The sequence below is a fragment of the Ursus arctos genome, unplaced genomic scaffold (assembly GCF_023065955.2).
Source record: "Ursus arctos isolate Adak ecotype North America unplaced genomic scaffold, UrsArc2.0 scaffold_22, whole genome shotgun sequence".
Classification (NCBI taxonomy): domain Eukaryota; kingdom Metazoa; phylum Chordata; class Mammalia; order Carnivora; family Ursidae; genus Ursus; species Ursus arctos.
Genome location: NW_026622897.1, coordinates 14,722,432 through 14,739,078, shown reverse-complemented (window position 1 = coordinate 14,739,078; position 16,647 = coordinate 14,722,432). Strand labels below are relative to the sequence as shown.

Here is a 16,647-nt window from a genome sequence, read left to right as displayed (position 1 = left end):
CTGACCTCAGTTGTGCTGACCGTGATGGCATTCTTTGTAACAACAGAAAGACTATATACAGTGTTTTCTGGATCTGCCCAAAGATGAAACATCTTAGAAAGACACACGTCACACTTGGCCTTACTACCTCTCTGGCACACATGATGGGAATGCTGGCTAGATGCTGTTACAACAAGTATCGTTAGTGTAGATGAGATATCAAAAGAACTTGGAGAGTTAAGCAAAACAACAGAAGATTCTCAAATAAAGAGCAAATTATGGTTTTGGGTGGAAAATGAAATTACTATTGAATATGCAGTATTCACAGATATTTGAGATGGACTGTTGCGTAATATTAAAAATATCGAGGGGCACCTAGGTGGCTCAGTCGGTTAGGTGTCTGACTCTTGATTTCAACTCAGGTCATGATCTCAGGGTGGTGAGATAGAGCCATGCTTCATTCCACGCTGGGCATAAAGCTTGCTTAAGATTCTCTGTCTCCCGCTCCCTCTGGCCCTCCACCCCTCCCTCTCTCGCTCCCTCTCTAAAATATACAGATACATATTTATATTTCATATATATTTATAATATCGACAAAAATTTAACCAAAAATATCTAAATCTGTTTGGCTATTTTACTTTGTTTACAACTGATGAGGCAATACTAACACATTATTTTTTTAAAGATTTTATTTATTTATTTGAGAGAGAGAGAAAGAGCAGGGCAGAGGGAGAAGCAGACTCCCCGCTGAACAAGGAGCCCAATGTGGGACTCGATTCCAGGACCCCGGGATCATGATCTGAGCTGAAGGCAGATGCTTAACCAACTGAGCCACCCAGGCACCCCTAATATATTATTCTTATTATTAACTAAAGTCCGTAGTTTCCATTAGTGTTGACTCTTTGTATACGGGCTTTGACAAATGTATAATGCCATGTTTCTACCACTCAGTGTCATATGGAATATTTTCATTGCCCTAAAAATCCCCTTGTTCCACCTCTTCATTCCTTCCCTCCCTCTCCGTACCCTTAGCTCCTGGCCATCACTAATATTTTTACTGTTTCCATAGTTTTGCCTTTCCCAGAATGTCAGATCATTGGAGTCTTACAGTACAGAACCTTTTCAAATTAGCTTCTTTTACTTAGCAATATGTATTCAGGGTTCCTCCATGTCTTTCTGTGACTTGATAGCCCATTTCTTTTTATCCCTTAATAATATTCCACTGTAGGGGCATCAGCGAGGCTCAGTTGGTTAACCGTCTGCCTTCGGCTCAGGTCATGATCTCGGGGTCCTGGGATCGAGCCCCACTTTGGGCTCCCTGCCCAGTGGGGAGCCTGCTTCTCCTTCTCCCTCTGCCTGCAGCTCCTCCTGCTTGTGCTTGCTCTCACTCTCTCTCTCAAATAAATAACATGTTTAAAAAAAATAATTTCCCACTGTCTGGATGTACCTCCCCATTTGTTGATCCATTGTACTACTGAAGGACATCGTGGTTGCTTCAGGGTTTGGCAGGGATGAATAAAACTGCTGTAAACATCCGTGGGCACGTTTTGGTGTGGACAGAAGTTTTCAGCTCATTTGGGTAAATACCAAGGAGCATGACTGCTTGATCATACGGGAAAGAGTATGTGTAGTTCTGTAAGAAACCGCCGAACTGTCTTCCAAAGTGGCCGCACCATTTTGCATTCCCCACAGCGATGAATGAAAGTTCCCGTTGCTCCACATCGTCACCAGCATCTGGTGTTGGTGTTTTGACATTTGGCCGTTCTGACGTATAGGAGCAGTTCCCCAATGACAAACGATGTTGACATCTTTTCACATGGGTATTTGCTACCTGTTTATCTCTCTCTCTTTTTTTTTTTTTTTTAGATTTTACTTATCTATTCATGTAGAGAGAGTGAGCAGTGGGAGGGGCCGAGGGAGAGGGGGAGAGAGAATCTCAAGCGGACTTGGTGCTGAGCACAAAGCCCAATGCAGGGCTCGATCCCATGACCCTGAGACCATGACCTAAGCTGAAACCAAGAGTCAGATGCTTAACTGACTGAGCCACCCAGGCGTCCCAGTATTTGTCTTTCTCTGACTGACTTATTTCATTAACATAATACGTTCTAGTTCCATCCACGTCGTTGCACATGGCAAGATTTCGTTCTTTTGGATGGCTGAGGAATATTCCATTATATGGATGTCAGATAGATGATAGGTAGGTAGGTAGGTAGATAGATAGATGATAGATACCACATCTTCTTTAACATTCATTTTTTGTTGTTGTCGAGGTGTGTGTTAAGGTCTTTGGCGCATTTTTTAATTGGGTTGTTTTCTTACTGTTGAGCTTTTACAGTTCTTCGTATATTTTAGATGCCAGTTCTTTATTAGATATGTGCTTCGCAAATATTTTCTCCCCGTCTGTGTCTTGTGTCCTCAGTCTCTCAACAGTGTCTTCCACAAAACAGAAGGTTTTAATTTTAACGAAGTCCAGCTTACCAATTTTTTTTCTTTCATGGATCATGCCAAAAAGTCGCACCAAACCCAAGACCATTTGGATTTTCTCCTATGTTCTCTAGAAGCTTTATAGTTTTGCATTTGACATTTAGGTCTATGAGATTAATTTTTGTGAAACATGGAAGGTTTGTGTCTAGATTAATTCTTTTGCATGTGACTATCTAGTAGTTGTTTTACTTCCCGAGGGATTAAATAACTTCTTTTAAATTCTTAAATTACTTTCTAAATCTAAAGAAGTTACATTCTAATAAACTCTTAAGGAAACCAACTTGACAGAACACTCTTTCAGCAAGGTTCTGGGGAAACAGGCACTCTGGTACATTGCTGGTAGGAGAGCAAAATGGTACCCACCCACGGGGAGGAGTTTGGCAATATCCTGTTAGGAAAAAAAAAAGGGGGGGGCTGCCTGGGTGGCGCAGTCGTTAAGTGTCTGCCTTCGGCTCAGGGCGTGATCCCGGCGATCTGGGATCGAGTCCCACATCGGGCTCCTCCGCTGTGAGCCTGCTTCTTCCTCTCCCACTCCCCCTGCTTGTGTTCCCTCTCTCGCTGGCTGTCTCTGTCAAATAAATAAATAAAATCTTAAAAAATAAATAAATAGGGGCACCTGGGTGGCACAGCGGTTAAGCGCCTGCCTTCGGCTCAGGGCGTGATCCCCGCGTTATGGGATCGAGCCCCACATCAGGCCCCTCCGCTGTGAGCCTGCTTCTTCCTCTCCCACTCCCCCTGCTTGTGTTCCCTCTCTCGCTGGCTGTCTCTATCTCTGTCAAATAATAAAATAAAATCTTTAAAAAATAAATAAATAAATAAATAAATAAATAAATAAATAAATAAAATTAAATAAAAATTAAATCCACAAAAATGAGAAAAAAAATATCCAAAACTGAAAGAAAACCAAAACAAAGGAACCCAGCTATCTTTCATATGAATATTATAACCATCCAGAAAGGAGACAAGTACGAACTAACTTTATGTCTTCAGCCTGGGGGAGGAAAAGACCTCTTGAACTATTTTTATTAGCTTCACTTTTTGTAGTGGTATGGGTGTAGCAAGCCTGAAATATTGCTGGGAGCCAGAGTTCTTTGGAAGAAGGGAGACATAAATACGGAATGCAAGAAGGCAAGGTAGACTCCCCTGGAGCTGGATCAGCGTTGGAAGTTACCAGCATGAACTCATGCTTTCTAACAATCATATACTGTGTGTATACATATATATATATTAGAGTATACACATACACACACACTATATATACTATATATATATATACACATACATACATACTATAATGTATATAATATATACTATATGTGTGTGTGTTAGCGTATACACACACACACACATATATATTCTATATATATTAGGCTAGATCTAGGAGTGCCCGGGTGGCTCAGTCTGTTAAGCATCTGCCCTCAGCGCAGGTCATGATCTCAGGGTCCTGGGATCGAGCCCTGAGTCAGGCTCCCTGCTCTACAAGGAGTCTGCTTCTCCCTCTCCCTCTGCCCCTCCTGCTTGTGCTCTCTCTCTAATGAATAAATAAATACATCTTAAAAAAAGAATAATAGATTAGATATATAATATATAGTATGTAAAATATATCTAGTATAATATATATTAGATGTGTTACATATGTATTTTTAGTATAGATATTTTATATATGTATCATTTATGTTATATGTTTCATCTATATTATACGGATATGGTATGTACATATTTTTCCCCAGCTCTATCCACTGAAAGGGCCGAGAAACAGTAACACCCAATAGCAAGGAGCATATCTGATGCCCCGATCTTGGTTTCTTTTTTTTTTTTTTAAGATTTTATTTATTTATTTGACAGAGATAGACAGCCAGCGAGAGAGGGAACACAAGCAGGGGGAGTGGGAGAGGAAGAAGCAGGCTCCCAGCGGAGGAGCCTGATGCGGGGCTCGATCCCAGAACGCTGGGATCACGCCCTGAGCCGAAGGTAGATGCTTAACGACTATGCCACCCAGGCGCCCCTAGATCTTGGTTTCTAACTACCATTTCCCACTAAAAAGAATTGAGGTTCCTTGGAAAAATGGTTGATTACAGGGCTGGGTCAGAAAAGGTACAAGGTAAACCTGGTGTGCCAGAAAGAAAATAATGCCAAAAATTATGGTGTGTGGGGGAGAGAATGCCAAAGATTACAAGAGCCAGCTCAAAGGTGGCCAAATCTGGGCTAATTTCGGCTTCAAAATAAATAAGGACAGTAAAGGAATAAAACCCATGGAATAACATAGGAATCTGTTAGTCTAAACTGGTAAGGCAGGTCAGTAAATGAGAAAGGAGAGCTTCTCTTTACCGTAGGGTGCTGACCCATACACAGGGAGGGAGGCTGGAGGTAGAAAAGTACCATTTCAAAACTATCGCAGCGAAAACTGAAAACTGCTCGGGCCAGAACCATCGAGCGGACACTACCGTAGGTAGTGTAGTATTCCAGCCTGAGCGCGTCACCATAATTGAAGCGCAAGGATACATCAGAAAAATCCAAGCTGGCAAATAGGAAAGACGGAGTCTGGGGAATCAGCGCAGATGAAAGAACAGCGAGGCCTGAGGACTAACTGTAATGGAGAGTTCTGGACTGCGTCCTCCCCTGGAGTAGAGACACGGTGCCTGCAACGGATGTTACTGAGATCTTGTCAAACTGGAATATGGATCGTAGAGTAGACATGTCTGGTATCAACTTAAGTCTTTTAAACTGATAACTGTTCTGTGGTTCTGTAAGAGAATAGCCGTCTTGGGGCGCCTGGCTGGCTCAGTCAGAGGAACGTGCGACTCTTAATCTCAGGGTCGTAAATTTGAGCCCCACGATAGGTGTAGAGATTATTTAAGAAAACAAACTGAAAAAAAAAAAAAAGAGTGAGAGAGAATAGCCTTCTTAGGAAATACTGAAGTATTAAGGGACCTAGGAGCACGATGTATGCAATCTACTCTCATGATTCATAAGAAAAATAATTATACATATACACACACATATACCAAATAAAATTTCTGGGGCGGCTGGCTGGCTGGCTCAGTCGGTAGAGCATGCAGCTCTTGATCTCTGGGCTGTGACTTAGAGCCCCATGGTGGGTGTAGAGATTACTAAAAAAAAGAGTATTAATTTTAACTTAGAGAATAAAAAAGCAAAAAATGTGGTAAAATGTTAATACCCTGTGAAGGGTCTACAAGGACTCTCTGCTACTTACGACTTTCTGAATGTGTGACATTATTTCAAAATAGAATTAAATGTATACATATGGAAACTAAAACAAGGAAATAAAAATGTGTGCATGACCATAAAGGAAAAGATTCACATGCAAATATTCCCCAAACCGATGTCTATACGGGGACTGTCTTCTGGCCAAGGTCAAGTGACAGACGCAACTGAAGAGAGATTCGAAGAAACGTAGCAACATACTGCTTTTCAGAGTTTTCTTTAAAAGGTCTCAGCCTTGAAGAATTTTAATAATAAATAAAACAACACAGCAGAGGGAATACACAGTCAACGGTACTGTGGTACCCTCGTACGGGGACAGCTGGCCGCTCTACCTGGGAACATAGCATAATGTAGAGTCATGGCCTGTGTCCCCGCACTCCCTGCTGCAATGAGCTTCCTCCGAGCGTCCCGCTGCCTGGCTGGGCAGAGGGGCTCCGATGGCAGTAGCCAGAGACTGAGGCTGTACTGAGCGGCAAAGCCCTCGGCCCCGGCACCCTTTACGTCGCCGAGAGCCACCTGTCTTCATGAGATGGCTCTGGATGAAGATTCCCACTGGAATACCCCACCATCAGCTTGCACGCGGGGGCCAGGGACCTAAATGCCTACCTGTGAGCGCATGTGTATGTCATGGTGAATGCCAGCTGTGGAGAAGAATCGAAAGAATCTATTGCCGAAGAAGAAGACGACCGTGATGATGACGTTGAACGTACTTGCGCCTAGTGGTCAATGGGCATTGGAGGCGATGTTCGCTGCAGGTGTGACTGCCAGGCTTGGCGTCCTGATCCTGAGGATGAGCGTCGAGATGGTTACGATGGTCAAGAACAAATGACCAAGGGCGGGGGACATCGCTACATGTTATACGTATGAAGAAGGATTACCCCATTTAACAGCAGAAGGCCAAGCCCCACAGGAGAGATGAGAAGGAATGCTTTCTCAGTCCGTGAGTGGCCAATGTCCCATGGCTGGAGTCCGGACGGAAGATCCGATGAGAACGTATGTGGTGGGATGGAGGCAGACAGTCCACCGACGGCGGCTGGAGAGTGAGGGAGCAGATGCTGATCACTGAGAATGATTTCTGCGGCTGTGGGATTCTCGTAACTGGGAAAGAGCATGCTGCCTCTTCTGCTGTGGGGTGGGTGTCGACGAAAGTCTCTTTCTGCCTCCAGAATTTACCCGAACCAGTTCATTTCCGAGACAGACTGCACTGAGACAAAACGTTGTCACCTGCAGAAGACACTATGACCTTTATTAACAAAGGTGAATTAACTTAACCAAGAGGGTATCTGTAGCTTATCATCTACCCCAAAACTTTGTGTGTATCGTGCTCTCTGAGCAGGCCCGTCGTTGCTGCCTTCCCTAGACGCGGCTTCCGGGCCGGGCAGGCTGCCTGGTGAGAACGCGGGCGCTCGAGGGCGCAGGTGGACTGGACGGGAAGGACGGAGGCTGGATCCAAGATACGGCCCTTTAGAGCCTAAGGATCCCCTTAGAAAGAAAGACAAAGAGATCTCAGAGAAATCCTGGCCTCTGCTCTATCTTCACAGGGGTAAGGGGTCTGTTTTACTAATTCATTAATTTGTCAATACCTCTTCGGTGACATCCTTTCATTTCTAACCTCTTGGGTCAGTTTCCATCACAACAAGTGAGATTAGGATGAAGTCTCAGAGTACTTCAGTGATAATTGTTCTGTCTTAGTAATAGTTTAACAAATCTAGGTTTTCTTTTTTTTTATATAAAATATTTGCAGTTCTTTTTTTTTTTTTTTAAAGATTTTATTTATTTATTTGACAGAGAGAGAGACAGCCAGCGAGAGAGGGAACACAAGCAGGGGGAGTAGGAGAGGAGGAAGCAGGCTCCCAGCGGAGGAGCCCGATGTGGGGCTTGATCCTAGGACCCTGGGATCACGCCCTGAGCCGAAGGCAGACGCCCAACGACTGAGCCACCCAGGCGCCCCCAACAAATCTAGGTTTTCTATTTAAAAAATAATAATATAGAGAGTTATCAAATCACTATGTTGTACACATGAAACTAATGCAACATTGTGTGTCAGCTAGGATCAAATAAAAAATTTTAAAATAAAATTCTGGGGCGCCTGGGTGGCTCAGTCGGTTAAGCATGTATCTTCGACTCAGGTCATAATCTCGGGGTCCTGGAATGGAGGCCCCGCATCAGACTCCCTGCTCAGTGAGGAGCCTGCTTCTCCCTCTCCCTCTGCCCCTCCCCCTGCTTGTGCTCTCTCACTCTCAGTCTCTCTCAAATACATAAATCTTTAAATAAATAAAATAAATAAAATTCTGAGGAAAAAATTTTAAACATTGAAAGAGTAAAACAAGAAACACCAAATGGATCTAGATATTGCTTTAAGAGATGGTGAAAATTGCAATATGAATAATAAAGATTAATATGATGAGAGAATACTTTAAATAGTTTCTGGAATCAAATATTTATCATATGTAATGCCTATATAATGTTTAAACATGACATAAAGTGTATGATCCAATTCTGAATCAAAGCTCTGGTTTTTTTTTTTAAGATTTATTTATCTGAGAGAGAGAGCATGCACGCACACACAAGTGGGGGAAGGGGCAGAGAGAGAGAAAGAGAGCAGATTCCCCGCTGAGCACGCAGCCCCATACGGGGCTCCATCTAAGGGCCCTGAGATCATGACCTGAGCCAAAACCGAGAGTCGGACGCTTAACCACCTGAGCCACCCAGACACCCCTCAAAACACTGGTTTAAAAATATTAGGAATAATTTCAGTTTGGAGCAAAGTTTCTCTAAATTGGAATTAATTTTTAAACATCTAAGAACAAGAATAATTCAAGAAAGGTTGATTAATTTGGCATAACTGGCAACAGAATATGCATAATGAGAAAAATTTTATTACAACAATACAATTAGGGATTTTGCCAAAATTAAGGCAAGAAAAATTAATTTAATGGAATAAATATATAATAATTTATGAGTTGTATATGACTGTGTTATTCCATCCAAACATTGCTGGCCCATCATGAGAATACCCAGGCGTGTGAAATAATAATTAAGTTAATTTATGGGGTGCCCGGCCGGCTCAGTCGGTGGACCCTGTGACTCTTGATCTCGGGGTTGTAAGTTCGAGCTCCACGTTGGGTGTAGAGATTACTTAAACATAAAATCTTTATAAAAATTGGAGCTACTTTTCCTTGGATATTTTGTTGACTTTAAGTCATACACAAGCCATCACTTTACACATTTTTTTATTGTGTCGTTACAAAGTATATTCGTCAAGGTCAGGGGGTAAAGCATACTTAACAGTCAGCTTTCAAATAACTCGAATATTTCGATATAGGTTATGTCAACCCTCATTTGTACTCTGACCTAGCCCCACAAATACTGGGGGTAGGCCTGTTCCTTCCACCTCTCTATGTGGGTAACTATTTTTATCTGGTTTTAGTCCTTCTAATGTTTCTATTTGAAAGTAATAAATGTAGATGTGTGAGATATAAAATGTCTGACCATTTTTACAGAAAAGGCAGCATTCTCTGTATAGTGTTCTCTGTATAGTTTTTAATTTAATTTTATATATATTGTATATATATAACATATATATTTATATGTATTTTATTTTTATTTATATATTATATAAATAATATATATTTTATATATTATATAAATAACTATTTTTATTTATATATATTATCTATATATTTTAATATTATATTTATATTAATATATAATATATTAATTTTAATTTAAAATGATGTTCCGGCCATCGCTCTGTTATCAGCATACAGAGATCGCTATCCTTTTAATAGCTGTGTAGTACTCCACTGTGTGGGTTTAGTCAAGGATTATGTATAGGGCACTCAAAAAAGTGTTGTACCCCACTTCAAGCTGGATATGGGGGGGTGCAGAGGCTTCCAAAAGGGTCTCAGTCCCATGTGGGTGACAGAAGGGAAGAGGTTCCCCAACACTCCTCTTTCATTCTGGCGCGGAGCTCTTGTGATCACCTGCATTGGCTGGCGGCCCGTTGAAGTAAGGCCGCACCCGGGTGTAGGGCAGCCTCCGGGGAGGGACTGGATGTTTCCAGCCTCAGTCACAGGGGAGAGGGAGGGACCCAAGAAGGGAAACTGGACCTTAGAAATGGGGCCTCTCGTTCTGTCCCTCTGGGGCCTGAAGCTCGGATGGGTCTAAACCAGTCAGCAGGGGCTGACTGACGCACAAGTCCCCCTGTCGCTCTAGATCATTAACCATAGTTTACAAATCCTCTGTTGTCTGGCCTCATCCCTCACTAAACTCTTCCTTCCCTTGCAAGGTGCTAACCAACTGCCGGTAGTCTGCGGCACGCAGCGGGCCGGGTTACACCTTAGAGATTCTATGTTTAAGTCATCTCTACCCCCAGTGTGGGGCTTGAACTCACCACCCTGAGATCAAGAGTCGCATGCTCCACTGACTGAGGCAGCCAGGTGTCCCTAGGCCTCACTTTATTTATTTATCTTTATTTATTTTTAAAGTTATTTAATTATTTTAAGTAAGTGCCGCACCCGATGTGGGCCTTGAACTCACCACCCTGAGATCAAGAGTCACATACTCTAACGACTGGGCCAGCCAGGCGCCTCCCCTAGGTCACACTTTAAACAGCACACGCCACGGTTACCTACTAGGTTTTTTTAAAGATTTTATTTACTTATTTAAGAAGGAGAGAGCGAGAAATCACAAGCGGTGGGGGGGGGGGGAGCAGATGGAGAGGGAGAAGCAGACGCCCCTCTCAGCAGGGAGCCCAACATGGGGCTCGATCCCAGGACCCTGAGATCATGACCTGAGCCGAAGGCAGATGCTTAACCGAGCCACCCAGGTAGCCCACGGTTACCTATTATCATCGTGAAAATGAAGCTAGGTATCAACTCTTGCAGGCAGCCTTCTTTGACCCCCTCAGGCTGCGTTCAGTAACTGCTGTATGTGCCTATTTGCACCCTCGTATTCTAATTGTTTACTCCCTCGCATGCAAGCTCCCCAAGAACATGGACCCTGTCTCAGCAATCATCGTAACTCCAGCTCCACCTTCCTACCTGACACCCAATATCCTCGCTCAGACCAAGGTGGGACAGAGGAGGGAAGCACCGCTGTGCCCGTTTCCCTCACATCAAACCCTCTCTGTCCACATGTCGCCTGTATTTTTGTTTCACTACTGTTATCACTCAGGACGGATTGGAATGTGGCCCAAGAGTCTGGCGTCTCCAACTCATTAGTCCTGCTTCTCAGTGTCCCATCCTCCCACCTACTCCGTTCAGATGAGGGAACAATTTAAACTAGGGGCACCAGGGGGCGCTCTCAGGCAAAGAAGAAATAGAGAAACCCTCGACTCCTGAGTTCCAGTGGCGTCACATCATCCGGGCTGCTCAAGAACCCGCAGTGGCTCCCGACTGCTTACTCTATCTTAAGACCCAGTTCCTCCCCTGTGCCCTAACTTCCCCTCATCTGCCCAAGCTCTCACATGCATGCACCCTGTACCCGGTTGAATTTCTGGTTAGCCATGTAACGCTCTTTATTGAGTACCAGCTGTTTGCATAAGGGTGATGCCACAGGTGCTAGTAGCCGCTAAAGCTCACCTCAAGGCACTGCAAACAAACGTATAATGGAAGTGAAAGCAGTGGGCTTGCGATGCAAATAAACTTGCAATCCCCGTCCCCTAGCCTCCGCTCCAGCCAGATGGCTCCTCGGAAACCCTTTATACAGAAATTCTGCAGTTGTGACTGTAAATGCCTCTTTCTTTAGCTTCATTCCTCTCTCTTTGCTCCTGCCACTTGCCCTGCCTGGAATGATCGATCCTCACTGCTCCCTCTCAAAACCTGCCTTTTCGTGAAAGCCTCCACACTTCCAGAAAGACTTTCCCTAGCTCGTGCAGGCAGAGGTCCACACGGATGCTCCCTTTGCTGGATCCCAGTTGCGCTTCCTGTTTATAGGACGTAATTCAGTGCCTTCCCATCCTCGACTTTCATTTCCGTTATATGTTTACTTAATTCAGCTGTAAATTGTTACAGGTATAGTGCACTGGTTTTTGCAATCTTGCTTCAAAGTTTAGTTCCTTGAGGTGATCCAAGAGTTCTGGAACTGACAGTGGTGATGGTGGCACATCGCGAATGTACTTAATGCCATGAATTGCACACTTAAAATGGTGAAAAGGGTGCATTTTATGGTCTGTGTATTTTACCACAGCAAACAAATATATATAGGGGGCGCCGGGGTGGCTCAGTCTGTTGGGTGACCAAGTTCTGATTTCAGCTCAGGTTATGATCGCAGGGTCATGAGATCGAGCCCCACGTCGGGCTCCGAGCTCAGCACAGAGTCTGCTTGAGATTCTCTCCCTCTCCCTACCCCTTCTCACACCATAAATAAATCAATAAGTAATTTAAAAAAAGGGGGGGGAATATATAGTTCCATCTCTCACAGGCTGTGTGACTTTAGACCATGTCACTCTTTGTTCTTTAGTTTCCTCATTTTGGGGGCACAGATCAAGATAAATATTGGTGATGAAAATGACCCCGATGTGAAACATCTGAGTTGTAAAGCACTGTACGAATAGCAGATCCGCCCCTCTGAGCGGCCACTGGCTCAGTCGCTTGCCCAAGATTAGCTAACGAAGTGGCAGGGCCGTCTCGAAGCCACCAGTCCTGTCATGGAGTTTACAGTCAGCTGTCTGAGAGCAGAGTTGAACAGACACTGTCCGGTGTGCCCGGGATGCGGGGATGCGAAGGGAAGGCGCCAGCAGGGAGCACAGCCCCAGTCTTACCTAGTCTGGGGCTTTTTCCTGACTCCAAATTCTGTTTTCTTTCTCCACACTGGAAGCCCCAGCTACGGGGGTGTGGCGCAGGGAGGCAGGGAGCAGGCCCCACGCTTGTCTCCCCTCTTTCTTTCCTCCTCTCTCCCCGCCTCCAAGGTAAGCTGTGGTAACTACAGTGGGGACCGCAGGTCCCCCTCCTCCAGGGCGTCTCCTGGATGGCTCGGAGCTCTGTGTGGAAGGAAAACAATGCAGAAGTGGCCTTCAGGGAGGAGAGGGCCAGGAGCCCCTTAGGCTTCTCTGCGGTGGACTCGCTGGCCTTTCCTCAGGGACAACTCCAAGTCAGATTTAAACAGCTCTCTGGGGACCTTCTGGGTGGTGGTATTTTGGGGAGCGGATGTGAACTTCCCTGAGGGGGAGTGGTGTAGGCTCAGGCATCCTGCCCCCGTGCCCTCTCCCCAACCCCACCAACAGGCTCCCTTCTCCAAATTTAGGGTGGGAGGAGGAAGTGGCAGGGCCCTCTGAAGCCAGAGAACTGAGATCCAGGATGGGGGGGGTGCAGGGGGCTCCATCAGGACAGCCGACAGGAGCGGGTCCTGCAGAGCTAGAGGGAGACCCAGAAGCCCCCACTCCTGTCCCCATGCTGAGATCCTGGCTGGAGGGTCCTACTCTTTCCTTGATCGGAGGTAGCTGTGCGCCCAGGAGGCGGCCCCCAGGGACTCCCTGAGCAGCCGCGGCTCTCTAGCCAACACCTCCCCCCCCCAATTCTCCCTCCCTCTCCTGCTTTCCAGAAGGGGGGCCAGGGGACTGAATCACGGCTGCCGGCCGCGCTGGGAAAGGCCTGGAGACCGATTCCGGGCTTCCGGAGAGCCCCAAGGCCCCCGCCGAGCCGAGCCCCTCCCCGGCCCGCGGCGGCCGCCTGAGCATTTAAGGTAATGTTTGGGTTGGTGCGAGCGGCGCCGGATGCAGCGCCTCCCGCGGCCCCCGCTGGGCCAGACCCCATGAGCAGGGCTCCTGGGATGCCAGCGGGATCCCCCCTGGGCTGGGGCCTGGGTGCTGGAGGGCTGCCAACGTGGAGAGGCCCCTGGGGTCGGAGGGGACAAGAAGGACAGTCCCCATTCTGAGGCCTGAGCAGGATTGGGGACTAGGATGGGAGGGCGGCCCCCCTGCCTCTGGCTTAAGGGTCCCTAGTCCCCAGGAAGAGTCCCAACACATCCACATCCTCTTTCTCCTTCTCTCCCCCCACTCCCGGGCAGAGAAGGGGCTGAGAAGAGAGGCCATTAGCTCCCAGGGGAGTCGCTGGAATGCTGGGAGCCTGGGAACAGGCCCTGCAGTCCCTGGGAAAGCCAGGCTGTGGGAATCCCACCCGCAGCCCCCTCCCCAGGATGGACCACCGGATGCCAGAGACCCCAGCTCCCCCCCAGGGGGCTTTGTGAGAGTGGAACCCCCACCCCACCCCTCCAAGCCCCAGCCTGGCTGGACCCCAGAGTTCAGTAGGCCAGCTGTGACGAGGAGTCCCCTCCCCCGCCCTCGGCTGTCCAGCCTACTCCAACATAATTCTCGCCATTGTGCCGCTCACCCCCTCCCCGCTCCCCTTCTCTGGACCCCTGTACAATGGGGCCTTTGCCGCCTCCAGTACTCAGGGTGGAGATGAACTCACTCAAGGTTTTTCTAAGTTTAAAAATAGCCCCTCCCATCCCCCCACCCCCAAGTCACCCTCCTCCCCTTCCCCGGTGTTTCTGGGGCGCACCTCAGTCCAGGCTACACCTCCTTCCTCCTGCCCTGGGTCAGGTGCAAAGGGCATGGGTGAGACAGCGTCCGGCCAGGATAGGGGCTGCTTCCCCCCATTCAGTCTCTTCCCCCACATCTTCCAACCCAGCCCCCCAGTATCCGGTTTCCTGGCCTGATGATGTCCTCAGCAACAATTGCCCCCCACCCTCCTCCCACCCTGTTTTCCACTCCCTCAGCACAGCCTCCTCCCAAGTCAGACCCCCATTCTGGAAAACTTCTCTCCCCTCCCCTCCAAGGACTCAAACTGGTCTCTATTTTCTGGCCAGGCCAGGGGGTTCCCCAGCCTCCATAATTGCCAAGGTTGCTGGGCCACCCCCCTCCACCCCCTGTTCCTTCCTCATTGCAGCTGCAATGTCTTTATTAGCTTCCTTCCTCCGCCCAGCCCGCCTTTCTCATATCTTCCTCCTGCTCAAGCCCTTGGGCCAGAGGGGTGGGTGGGAGGCCGCTGTGCCCACTATGCTGGAGCTGAGAGAGGACTGTCACGGGAGGACTCCTAGGTTAGAACCTGGCTCCAGGGGCCCCTGGGGGCAGGCCCATCCTTGTCTTTTTACCTCCCACTCTACTGAGGCTGGGGCCCCGCTCTTCTCACTTTTCCTTACACCCAAATGAAAGCGCCACCACCCCACCCAGCCTCGGTTTCTCGGCTTGTGGTCAGACCTATGCCAGAGAGACAACACAGAGGACATTCCACACAGCGGTCCCCTCATCTCTGTGTACCCTGGGTCTACCATGGAGGAAAGCAGCCTTCCTACCCCTCCTTTCTGGAAAGGAAACAGACAAAGAATTAGGACTCTGGTCCAGGGCCTCTTCTTCTCGTCTTGGCCTACATCCGGGCAACACTGCTTCCCACCCAGCCCAGGTGCCAGAGTCTGCTGGTGGAAGGCCCATCGCTGCCCCCTTGGTCCCCGCCTTCAGCCGGGTCACAGTCCTCTAGCTCACAGTTCCGGGTCTGCTGCCTTGCTCTTCCGCTACGGCTGCCCCGCTGTCTTCTGGCAGCAGCAAGGAGCCAGAGGGCTGATACTCTCCACCACCTTCTGTTCCCCCTACCCTGGTCCTCCTGCCTTCACTGCCCTTTCTTTCTGCTTCCAGACTCCTCTGAATCCTCTCCAAAGTGCCGATCTCTCTCTGGTTTGGAATCCCAACGTGCTCCCCTCAGGAGGCCATCCCAAAGCTGCCTGCCCCCTACCCCCTACCACCCACTCCCTGGCAGCCCCAATCTCGCCCCAAGCTACCAGCTTCCTTAAAGGACAGTCCTTGTGCTGGTCTGGTGGGGCCACACAGGGAAAGGATGTCACCCTGGGCTCTAACCTCATTTCCCCTTCACCGCAGAGACAGCTCCTCCACCCCCACCTGGCTTCCTTCGGGCTCGGGCAGAAGAATTCCGAACTGACTGTCCTTGGTGGTTAGCTGGCTTTGTTTTCAGGCAGAGAGGAGAACGATTAGTTAATGGTGTTAAGTGAAGGGAAGGGAGTGGGGGCAGGGAAGCAGAGCTCCATGCCCAGCTCTGGCTTGCCAGGGCAAACAGCATCCTTCAGCCGTTCCCACTCCTGCCCCTGTAGACAAACTCATCCATTCCACTCCGGGCCCTGGGCCAGTCCATACGTTCACTCTGGGGGATGCGGAGCTACTGTCCTGTCCCCCCAGGCTCCAGGTCCCTGCCTTGGCCGGCTTGGCATTGCCTCTGGCTGGAGACTGATGGAGAGAGAGGAGGGGTCAGCAAGGTTCTGAAAAACCGAGGCTGAGGTCGTTTGCCAGTCATCTCTGCGTCATCAAAATACCACCCGGAGCCTTCTCTCAAGTCACCTGCCCATCTCCGGCGTTTGCTGCCTCATGCTGCTCCTCCCCCACCCTGCAGAAAGGCTGCCCTGCCAGGCGATGGGCCTCCACCCCAAATCCAGACCTCTGTTTGACCCTCGCACTGCAGGAGCCGCAGCAGATGTGATGCTGGGGTCTCTAAGAGGCAAGAGCCCATCCTACTCCCCAGAGCCTTAGTTCAAGAGGCCAGAAGACCCGACTTTGGGAAGAGGGGGAGCTTGCTGTGTGGAGGACTGCCTGAAACCAGATCTCATTCCCTCTCCATGCTTCCACCCCCAGCTCCTGAGCCACAGTCGACAGTGGGGGGACCGGGGTGTTCGGGAAGCCCTGCTGCAGGGGGTCCTTTCAACCATCAGGACGGCAACAGGTTTGCAGGGGCCAAGCTGGAGGCCTCGCACCCATTTACCCTCCTTCCCCCTCTTTTCTGCATTCAGGTGAGGGGAAACTGAGTCCCAGCTAGGCTCACGGAGTGAAGAGGGCAAAAACAGAATTTTCAAGGTCTGGACGTGGACAAGTGTGAAAACTTTGGGCCTGTGAATTCAGCCCCCTCCCCTTCCCGCTAGTCGGGACTTGGGCGAGCTTGGGTTTGAAGGGGCAGC

The 16,647-nt window shown here is 48.3% G+C and overlaps 1 pseudogene; it reads left to right on the top strand.

The window, feature by feature from the left end:
* The first annotated feature begins 6,046 nt into the window (after nucleotides 1-6,046).
* On the top strand, nucleotides 6,047-7,292 carry LOC113259785 (methylosome subunit pICln-like; annotated as a pseudogene).
* Nucleotides 7,293-16,647: the final 9,355 nt, after the last annotated feature.